Source organism: Haliotis rubra, unplaced genomic scaffold (genome assembly GCF_003918875.1).
Source record: "Haliotis rubra isolate DU_JTF1 unplaced genomic scaffold, ASM391887v1 Scf460, whole genome shotgun sequence".
Taxonomy (NCBI): Eukaryota; Metazoa; Mollusca; class Gastropoda; order Lepetellida; family Haliotidae; genus Haliotis; species Haliotis rubra.
The window spans coordinates 140,515-152,614 of NW_025767147.1; the positions used below are offsets into that span (position 1 = coordinate 140,515).

A 12,100-nucleotide genomic window follows, 5' to 3' on the forward strand; every position below is an offset into this window, starting at 1 on the left:
TGGTATTTGGCACCACAATAAATATTGTTCGTTGTTGGGGGTCGAGATTTTACAACAAACGCATGACTTCCTGTGTGAAAAACGGACATATCCGAAGATTTCCGAGTGTTACGAAGTTTTCCGAATGCATGTCAAAATACCGGTTTTCGATCAACGTATTGTTTTGATGTCTGAACCGAACTGTTATATACCGGTAAACCGGTTATATTGCGCAGCCCCCTTGGTCATTATCTTGGTCATTGGACCAGTTTCTTTCTCCCTGTGTACCTGTCGTCGTCATGACCGAAGTTTCTTTCTCCCGTAGTACAACTGGGAATGCAGCTTTGGGTACTTTCGTCTGCATGGACGAAAGTTCTTTCTCCCAGTAGCTCACCTGGGAAAGCAGCATTGCTCCCTGAAGTTCAACTGAGATTATGTAAAAGGGTCTCGAGTGAATTCGTTGAGGTTCCTGGGACCGTGTGCATATGTTGTGGCTGCTGGGAGAACGTGATTCCGTTGTGGTTGCTGAAGTTGCAGGGACCGTGTGGTCTCACTGAAGTTGCAGGGTGAATTCGTGGTGTTGCTGGGATCGTGTGGTCTCACTGAAGTTGCAGGGGTGAATTCGTGGTGTTGCTGGGATCGTGTGGTGAATTGCAGGTGAATCTGTGGTGTTGCTGGGATCGTGTGAATTCGTAGGGGCTGCAGGGACAGTGTGATTTCGTTGAGGTCAGTTGCAGCTACCGGGTGAATTCGTTTCGGTTGCTGAGACCATGTGAATTCCTTGAGGTTACAGGGACCGTGTGAATTCAGGCTGCTGCGGCGATGGGATCGGTGCCTTGGTTTGGGGTTGTTGTGGTTGCTTGAACCGGTGCTGCCGTTGGGGTTGTTGTGGTTGCTTGAACCGGTGCTGCCGTTGGGGTTGTTGTGGTTGCTTGAACCGGTGCTGCCGTTGGGGTTGGTGTGGTTGCTTGGCCGGTTGCGTGCCGCTTGGGGTTGGTGTGGTTGCTTGAGCCGGTGCTGCCGTTTGTGGTTGTCGTTGGTTGCTTGAACCGGTGCTGCCGTTGGGGTTGTTGTGGTTGCTTGAACCGGTGCTGCCGTTGGGGTTGTCGTGGTTGCTTGAGCCGGTGCTGCCGTTGGGGTTGTTGTGGTTGCTTGAACCGGTGCTGCCGTTGGGGTTGTTGTGGTTGCTTGAACCGGTGCTGCCGTTGGGGTTGTTGTGGTTGCTTGAACCGGTGCTGCCGTTGGGGTTGTTGTGGCTGCTTGAACCGGTGCTGCCGTTGGGGTTGTTGTGGTTGCTTGAGCCGGTGCTGCCGTTGGGGTTGTTGTGGTTGCTTGAGCCGGTGCTGCCGTTGGGATTGTCAGTTGAGATTTGACTGTGGTCATTGCGGGTGTTGAAGAAGCTGACGTTACTGGAATAGACGGCCTGTGTCAGTACTGAGTTTGCCGCTTTTCACACATCGTGTGTCACCGAACGAAACATGTCGGGGTTTGTTGATGGAGTGGATGGGCAGGTGGATGGAGAATAACTCTGTATATTTTTCTGCACGTCTTGTGCTTTTATTTGGAAGGTGAAAACACTGTTTAATGATCATAAAACTGTATCCCATCAACCATCTCATACTCTTCTGCTGTCTCCCGTCCTTCTATCACTACTGCAACTATCTCGTGTGAGACCGATCTGACATGGGTCACATCTTCTCAGCCTATCTCAGCCACTTTGTTTTAGTTCATCACGTTTAGTTCATTACATGACGAAGCATATAAGCTAGAATTGCAGCATCGTCAGTGACGTGCTGTGTGGCACATATGCGTCATCATATTTAAATATATTATCACGTTATCCCCGAAAATTCTCTTTGGATGTTTAGATGTAACGAAAAGCTTTAACATGAACAATATTCTGAATCTGTAAACATTTTGATCATGATGTAAGCACCAGCGTATAATGATAGAGAATATTGTATATCTCTCCGAACGCAAGGTTTAAACCGCTTTTAACAGTATTCAGTATATCTGAGTGTCATCTTCAAGTGACTGGAAACTCGAACTAAGGCGTGTCTCCGAAAGTCGATTTTATTGACCTCTACGTAAGAAAAAAATACTTCTCTTAAAGGACGAACCGAAACGTTATTTTGTTAGCATGTCTAGCGAAAAAATCAACGTTTTTGGGAAAACCGGAGGCTAATGTATTTTTCTCCAGTATTCTTGAAATATGTTTTTCTTCAAAATGAATTCCAGAAATTCCCAACCACCCAAGCCCGCCGCTTCCAACCAAACACATGATGTGCTGCTAACGTGTCAACAGACCTATTTTAACCATAAATAGTTCTGAAGATACACTCATTTGTCTTGTGTTTCACATGGCATTTAGCCTACCAGATACACATATACAATTTCTATCTCCCCATGTCTTTACAATATATAGATCTAGTATTCCGATTAATTACACAAACTAAATAGGTTCCTCCAATGACAGATGTTCGTTGTATTCCTATATTCACCATGGTGTAGGAGAGTGTTATAACGCCAAACCAATCACATAGATGTGGTATCACCATTCTGCTAGTATGAAAATGAGACCATGTGGCAGGAGTGAGACAGTGAGATGGGTTTTACGCCGCTTTTAGCAATATTCCAGCAATATCACGGAATATCACCAGAAATGGACTTTACACATTGTACCCATGTCGGGAATCGAGCCCGGGCCTTTGGTGTGACGAGCGAACGCTTTAACCCCTAGGCTACCCCACCGCCCCCTACATGGCAGGAACTGCTGTTATTCGACATCTCCTTGCATAAGAAGCATCGAACCTAAATGCGTTTAAGGGTGATTGCATAGGCAAGTGGTTTAAATGTTTGCTTATCACGCCGAAGACCTGGGTTCGACTCTTATCATGGGCACAGTGTATGAAACCCTTATTTGGCGTCATCCGCCGTGATTGGGATATTTTGAGTCTAGATAATTTGAGATAGTCAAGTCAAGTCAAGTATTTTATAGAGAAAAGTATTTCTCTAATATATGAAGCATATGTCTTGTATCCACAGTTATCGTAATACATTTGCATTTTGTACATTTTCAAAGGAGTTCTATCTTCATGCATATTAATAAACTTTTAACCAATATTTTAAAGTTTTAGACAATGCGTTTATAAAGAGGGATATCTTCCACACTGGCCATATACAATAGCAATAGGTGTATGAGGGCTGACATTCAAGAAACGTTTGCAAGCTGTTAGATGAAACTTTTCTATTTTATAAAATTTATACATTCCCCAGATTTCTGCCCATACAGTAATATCGGCTGTATCTGCGCATCAAATATCTTAAACTACATGCTGGGATCTATTCTTCCAATTCCATTTGAATTACTTATTACTTCCAATAAAGCCCTCTTACCCCTCAGTGCTGAATCATTGATGCAATTTTTCATCTTAAATGTTGACGAAAATATAACTTCCAAATATTTATAAATATTTAATGATGTTATTGGCTTGCCATTTAAAAAACACTTTTCATTTTTGCTAAGCGCCCTCCCCTTATATAAACAACAATATTTTTTACAAGATTGTAAATACCATTTTTTTCGGATAAAGGAAAGGTTTTAAAGGGTGTATCCCTCAGAAGCACGAAATGCAATAACATGGCTGTTCTCAAATGCATCGACCCGATTAATGGGGTATCACTGTCACTGTATTTCTTTATCTCTCTCTCCCTCTGTCTAATTATTGTCCCTACCCTCTATCTCCCATTCTCTCTTCATGCCCGACCCCATCTCTCACCCCACCCCCCCCCCTTGCTAAACAATTGAATGTTACTAAAGATCATGTCGTAAGGGCAACTAACGGGATCGGGTGGTCAGGCTCACTCACTTTGTTGACACATATCATCGTATCTCAATTGCTCATTATGTCAATCACTGGTTTGTCTGGTCCAGACTCGATTATTTACAGATCGCCGCAAAATAGCTAGTGTATTGCTGCGTGCAAATACTATAGATCAACTATTGATATTTTTTCTAGCATTAATATCATTCAGTAAAAGATTCCTTTGTGTATACCTAATGTGATATTTCTGGAATATCCCTGAAAAGCGGCGTAAAACCATATTCACTTACGTACATGTAGATTCCAGGCGTGAGCAGCGGCTTAAGCTATAACAGCCATGAAATGTCCATGATGGAATTCGAACACCGTTAGTTGTGTTCAGCGGTAACACCCTGTAAGAAACTACAACGTAACGAATGGTGTTCATGCAAAATTTCTATTAAGCAGTTTGACAGTATCATGAAGCCGAATACTGATCCGATCTTGTTAGTCGCCTCTTATGACAAGCATGGGTTCTAACCGGATCTGGGGCGGTGGGGTAGCCTAGTGGTTAAAGTGTTGGCTCGTCACGCCGAAGACCCAGGTTCGAATCCCCACATGGGTACAATGTGTGAAGCCCATTTCTTGTGTCCCCCGCCGTGATGTGTCTGGAATATTGCTAAAAGCGGCGTAAAACCAAACTCAGTCAGTCAGTCTAACTGGATCTTCACGGGTAATCAAAATTGTTACGCCAAACGGAATCTGTTCCAATATAACCTCAGTGTTTCTAAAAGGCTTGTTTAGGTAAAATATAATCATGGATTCTAACTACAACGGGGCGGCTATTTTATCGTCCAATGGGTCATTTCTCGTTTGTGTGACGAGACACTAGAGACTCGAGGCTCTAGCGATTGTCAACAAGTGGTAACGAGGCTCTAACGAGTTGTTTGATTAAGGACTAAACCGGATGTAGGGCCCGGAAAAGACAGGCGATTGTAAACGCACGTGCCTGATTAGCACGTGCCGACCGGGACATAAAGACGACATTATACGCCGCCTTCTGAACCGATGGCCAATCACGACAAGCCACCTCAATGAACTAATGTCCAGGAAGATTGTCCAGCGTAAGCAGAGGTGGGAATTTACCATAGCCACTGGCATATTCCATTAGGACCTCGGCATGCAATCACAGGAATTCATATTGGAAATATGTTTGTGCAGGTGACGATCACATGACACAACCCACCCGTCTTGAACGTAATATGACTGTTGAAAGCGTTCTCATTGTCTCTTGTTATAGGGACTACATTGTGTTTGCGGCGGGATCTGGTGTCACACCGTCAGTTAATCATGTAATATCACTACTCTTGTGGTGAACCCTCCAAGATCCGAGTTAGGATTGGTCTTCAGTAACCCATGCTTGTCGTAAAAGGCTACTAACAGGATCGGTAGTCAGGCTCCCTGACTTGGTTGACACATGAGTGATGTGTGAGTCATCGGTTCCCAATCGCGTAGATCAATGCTCATGCTGTTGATCACTGGATTGTCTGGTCCAGACTCGATTATTTACAGACGGCCGTCATGTAGCTGGAATATTGATGTGTTCGGCGTTAAACAACAAACAAACAACACTATTGCTGCCTTTCAGTATTCAATTTGTACAGGCAGCGATAGCACAATTGAAGAGTACGAAAAACACACAATTCTCAGCCGCAGCGAGTTGGATTTCTATAAACCGGTTATATCAGGGCGTGTAAAGTGGATGTGGGGAGAAAGCCATGAGTGATGTGTGTCTTGGACGTTTACCACTTTAATGATACCCACGAATATGGTGCTTAAGAACCTAGAAAGATAATCGGAAACGAACCCCGATTCGGATTTAGAGTCATAGGGTTCTCCAACAATCCTAGGTTTCTAGTGCACCCAAGGGATGCAGCCAAGTGAATGTGCTGGGGACCAAGATTCTTATCTCATATGTTCATGAAATCTGTTCATGAATCACAGTTCCGAACTTAGAAATCTGCAATGCTAAACGCTGCTTCAATATATTTTTTAATAATGAGTGAGTATGGTTTTACGCCACCTTTAGCAATATTCCAGCAATACCACGATGGAGGATACCAGAAATGGGCTTCAAACAATGTTCCATAGGGGAATCGAACCCGGGTCTTCGGCATGACGAAGGATTGCTTTAACAAGGCCACTCCACCGCCCCACTAAAACAGAGTCAATCCATCGAACCTAACGAACGTCCTTTACTACTGCAATACCGGTAATTGTATTTAAGATATGCAGGAATCCCATGTTAAGCTCAGCTAACAGACAGAGTGGTCCTGTTTTATGCACGTTATGCTCCCTGAGGCTTTCACAGATGCCCTTGGCTCGTGTTTGGATAGGTATTTTATCAAATTACTTAATCCTAAAATACAAAATCAAATTGAGACATTGTCCTGTGATGTCTAACAATTGAGTTAAAACCTGCGTAAAACAATTTTCGAGCGCCATTTTTTGTAATGTTGGTTGCGTTGAAGACACAAGGAGACAGTATCGGTCTAGACGTGTAAGCCTGAGCCCTGGCCCTTTTGTTAGAATATTCATTGATGAACTGATAATCCGCCAATACCAGACTCTGGCTAATCCGAATATTTGTTAACATCGCACTATATAAACTTTGATAAATAATATTTCCTTTAACCATATCTCCGTTTTGTTTATCTCCTAAATATCTTACTAATCGTTACTATGTGTAAACAGGACATGTTTGTCACTTACACGCAGACATAAAGATTAACAATGTAGCATTTGAATGACAGATCAAACGTGAGCTAAAATACAAATACTTATTTACTCAAAACTGCAACTAAATACAAACTAAACAATTCCTCATTTGAGGAATTACCAAGTTATAGTTCGTTAACCAATCACCGGAACCAAGAAATACGTCTCAAAGTCCACTGAGGATCATCATTACTCTTAAAAAGGATGTATTTGAAAGTTATATCTATGACGATTATTGGCAAGCCTTGCCACTCCAGATAAAACGACATTTTCATTTTGACACGTTCCCTACGTTAGTACATAACCTTGTCAAAGTAACTCTATAGTAGCCATATTGATCTCAGAAGGACTGGGGGGCATGACTTGGAGCTTTGGTTCAGTCATAAAGCTAGCCAATGTCCCATCTCTTCATCAATGAGTGATAAGTTCGATACAGCCCTTCCAAATGACCCAAAGCATCCCATTTGACGGTATTTATTCCAAAGCACGTTCCCAGGGGGAAGGCGACATCTAATGTTCGAATTAGTTTACAGGAAAACCGTATTTGAACTTCAACCATCCCAGTCATGCGCTCTGATGGATTTTGACAGCTTTACCAAATCCGGGCATTGACAAGATGGCCTCCTGTTGTCCGAACCTGGCTGAGATCGCCTAAGTATTCTACTTCCGTCGAGGTTGTCGTCGGGGGTAAATTAGATTCATTTTGTTCCGGTGAATTGAAGGCAAACCGATGTAGTGAGGAGGAATTGATTTAAAGCTTAAATGCATCAGGTCCGCTAATGGCGTTGGTGATATCACAAGTTCTGAGAAGAATATTCATTGGACAGGTTCAAGCTGGAGAGGAAGCGGAATGCATGTTTCTTGATTTTCCTGATTGGGTTGGATTATTCCTGCCTGCTTGACCGATCAGCGCGAAATGATGGCAAGGACAATTTCTAAAACGTCAATGTTGGAAAAGCCGAGATAGTGACTGTATTTTAAGTAGCAGAGCAGGTCTTTGTAATGAGTCATTGATGGCAGTTGGAGATTCTTTTCTATGATTTTTTCCCCTGTTTTGTTTACTTTGGCTGAGTGGACCGCTGGTGAGCAGGTTCGTTGGCTGATGCCATCATTGGTTGTGACACTTCGCAGAATTAAATTGGTCTTCAGCAAACCATACTTGTCGTTAAAGGCGACTAACGGGATCGGGTGGTCAGGCTTGCTGACTTGGTTGACTCACATCATCGTATCCCAATTGTGTAGATCGAATTGTGTAGATGATGTTGATCATTGGATTGTCTGATCCAGACTCGAATATTACAGACAACCGCCATACAACTGGAATATTGCTGAGTGCGGCGTTAAACAACAAACCAGCCAACCAACCACTTTGTACGTTATTTATTTTACATCAGCGCAATTCATTTTGATATCTAGTGTTTGTCAACACTGTGGAACGTTGCTGTGTGTCCTTTAGTGAGAAAGGCTTATTCCCGCTCTTACGCAGTTAGTTTTCCAATAATATCACGTTGTTAGAAAAAGGTGTCACACAAGACACCTTTGCCCGTCTCGTGTTTCGTACATGACGAGCGACAGCTTGAACAAACCAATTAACCAATCCCTCCAGGAATATATCCAAGTTATTGCCAGCCCGTTCCTACTTTTCATCATCGGCAACAAAGGTCAAAACGAACAAAATAACATCTGTCGAGGGAAGTCGGTATGTTATATATTTTTATTGGAACAAAAGTCGGGCCAAACAACTTTTGTCATGTGGGCTCTCAGCAACACCTACAAAATGGCTACGCTGCCAGAACACCAAAGAAAGAGAAAACCGAACCCAGATATTGTAGACAACGCCAACGTGCTGACCATGTCAAAGTCAAGTAAATAAACTTCAACGTCAACAGAGGTGTCTACACATGCAATAAACTACAGTTATGGAGAACGCAAAGGGACCACAAATTTAAGTTAACAGCTGCAGTTTAATTATATGCATTGCGACTAATATGTACAGCAAGAGTCTCGATAAAAAAACAAAACAACATATCAGCAGATTCGTTATGAGCATGTTCCTTATAAATGTAGTTTCTGTACATTGGAGAACGGCAAGCTGCATCAACAAGTGACCAACCCGACGGCGACAACTCCATCGCAACACCCAACACACTCTGACATAGGGTCCAGTTCGATCTTCTGATGTTTATTCAGCGTCATCAAGAAAGGGTTTGAGTTACCTGCTGGTAATCACTTTCACGGGCTGACTGCACCGCCGTAATTGCTTTTCTGTCCATCAGGCAGACCAGGGACAGTAGACGAGGTAAAACAGGCTCCACTGTGATCCCACCCTACTGATAACCTTAAACTACGTAATTGCTCTAACGAATAGCTTGGAGCTTGTTTTGATGCCAGTTAAAATGACCCTATCACGTATACCGCATTATCTATAAATAAACCGTGAATTCAAAACTGTATTAGCTGAGCAAAGGCAATTGGAAAAACCTTTCGGCCATGAGGTGATTGTGTTGATATGAAAGTGTTTTACGGAGGTGATTATGATCTACGAATATGCCTCCCGGATATGGAATGTAATGTTGTTGTAGACGTTGGATGCTATGTATACAAGTTCATCACCAAATTGGTGATTGGTGTTATGCTTTTGCCTGAAACGCGTCTATATCAAACAGTTTATGTATGATTTGTGTGTGTTTAACGCTGCACTGAGAAATTGTCCAACCATATAGCGGCGGTCTGAGCATAGTCGCGTCTGGTTCCGACAATCCAGTGATTGACATCATGAGCATAAGTTTACGTACTAGTAATTGGGATATGATGGCCAACCACGTCTGAACACCCGATCTGAACATCTTCCACGACATGCATGGGTTGCTGAAGACCAATAACCAGACCTTCACATGTCTTTATGCATGAGGGGCGGTGAGGTAGCCTAGTGGTTAAAGCGTTTGCTTGTCACACCAAAGACCCGGGTTCGATTCCTTGTATGGGTACAATGTGTGAAGCCCATTTCTGATGTACACCGACATTATATTGGTGGAATATTGCTAAACGTGGCGCAAAACTATACTCACTCACTCTTTATGCAAGAACTAGGGCACGAGGGGGGCTGTCCTTCGGTCGGGTGTTAGAAACCAAAGTACCAAATCCAGCTTGTCTTGATTATGTGTCCAGGTTTGTCAGCTTCATTCCTTTATTCCAAAGTGTACTCGAAAAGCTAAACCCTCAGACCTGCATCTTGTTTGAGATTCTTTCAACACCAAACTTACGGACCATGATGCAACCGAAATACAGCAACTGTCCCGAGCAACTCACGGACTACGCCCACGACAAACATGAACCCTTCTCTTAATCTATGGAAATCTATATCTGTCAGTATATTCACAGTATTTATCAAAGTCTCAGTGTTGAAATACAATGTCATATATGTCACCGAAAGAAGCAACATCAGATTTATATCGCGAGGAATGAAATATATATTACGGAAATCAACAGGATCATTTATAGAAATCATTTTTCAAGTCGTCAGTGTAGATTCCTATTTCAATGAGTGGCTCTTTTCACAAATTCATTACCACACAAAAAGATGGAAGGAAGACGTTATGAAATATTTCATGCCCTTGTAATCAGAAACACGATCAGGTCGACAGTAGCTCATCTTCACGCGAAAATAAGGATTTCATGCTAAAAGAGTTCTGGAGAACATAAAAGGCTCCTTTGAGGATATACGATCCCAAAGTAATAGGACGTCATCTTGCCCTGTTGGATACAGAACGGATTTTGTTACATGTCCTTCATGCGTCACATGAAACAAATGAAAGTTATTTTATTTTTTACGATGAATCTTAATTTCCGCATCTCAGGTGTAAACACGTACCAGACCATGATTCATATGAAAGCTTGTTAGTGCCACATTCTGAAGAACTTCGTCTGCGTAGAATATAGTATCTTGCACGAATACGATACTTTATCTGAAAAACGTTATCGGCGTAGACTATATTATCTTCCACGAAGATAATACATAATCTACGTTAATGGCCCTTACATGCGCTTAGATAACACTGCTCACAACTATGAAAAGATGCTATCAGTATATACGAAGATGAAAGCATCTTTATGTACAATGACTTGTATCATCTAGATGTGGCGGTTATTGGTTTCCGTAGATTCACTGACAAATGAAGATTGGTAGTTTCCAGCAATATGTGGTGGCTTTAGTGAAATCAAAGAACGGTTCTTCCAGTGAGACCGGAAGCTCCGTGATCAATACTCGTGTTCCTCATTGATATTCATATTTCTGGGATGGAAGCTGTTTTTGTGTTCGACTGACAGCAACTAGTCCTGATGGGCACCTGATGGACTCATTGTTGTGCACGACTTATGCATAATGTTTTTGATTCTGATAACGTGTTATTTAACCTTTTTTATTGATTTTGATGAAGGTAATATCTGTTATCTTTGACATGTCCGTAATACGGAATATACGTCATTGCGTTAGGTGAGTGAGTGAGTATTTAAACTAGCCACAATGGCAGAATTTCCTCCACATCGGGACTAAAACAAGTAATACATAAATCATGCATTTTTAATACAAAACCTGCATCACCTGCATTGTTTTCAAATCAATATGTTAGAATTAAAGTATGACTATTCTTAACAACTGAAGAAAACGGGGTCATAGATCACAAGCAGTCAACTATAGGCCAACACACTAAGGACAGTGGGGACTAATAGTACCCCAGTGGGATTTACACCATCCCTCTAGGTACTCGTGAATATTAGACAGTTAAACCAAACAGTTAAAACTGAAAAGACTGCAATGAGTAAACCATGCAGGATGAAAAATAATTGAATGAAATGGGTCTGACGCATCCTCTCAAGGCGATTATTATTTTACGGTAATTCAAACCCCTTTGAAAATACAGCCACTCGCAATTCTGTTTTCACCTCTAAGTGGATGCTGTTTGTAAATATTTTGGAAAACTGAACAGCCGTTTTCTTGTGCACATAAAACCAAACAATATTCATACTAATAAGAGATAAAGACAACACAAAACCTTTCCGTAATCATTAAAAATCTCTTCCAAAAGCAGAATTGATTGCACAATTCGTTATCGTTTCATGAACTTTATGTAGGATACAAGATGACATAAACGTTTAAAAGACTTTCTAAAAGAAATTCAGTAAGCGGTATGTCCTTTTGGTTTGTAGCAGCACATCGTCAAATGTTTCTAATATATTTCTTATGTTATTGTAAGTGTTTACCACTTCATGCAGGAGGTTTTGGACGTTACATGACGGCGCAGGTGGACACTGTAACCTCCTTTCAGTCGCCTCCCTTGAGTTCTTTTATTGGGATCATTTAGGGGCTTTCTGTTGGCTATTCCATTCAGAACATTTGATTAATATATATTAGAATTGTCGTGACGTTGTTCCAGCAGCCACAAACCTGAGGACTTGAACAACGTTTAACTGTACGTGTGCATCACAATGTCCATTGAGGACAGGGTTCACACATCTGCGGAAGGACAATCCTCCCCAAACCA

The 12,100-nt window shown here is 42.0% G+C and overlaps 1 long non-coding RNA gene across 1 annotated transcript in view; it reads right to left on the bottom strand.

The window, feature by feature from the left end:
• The window catches only part of LOC124290287, a 29,432-nt gene extending 18,347 nt beyond the window's left edge, over positions 1-11,085 (bottom strand). The window contains exons 1-2 of the long non-coding RNA XR_006901879.1: positions 11,075-11,085; positions 5,740-5,746 (exon numbers count right to left, since the gene is read on the bottom strand). This is a non-coding gene — a long non-coding RNA (uncharacterized LOC124290287). The remainder of the gene's footprint in view (positions 1-5,739; positions 5,747-11,074) is intronic.
• Positions 11,086-12,100: the final 1,015 nt, after the last annotated feature.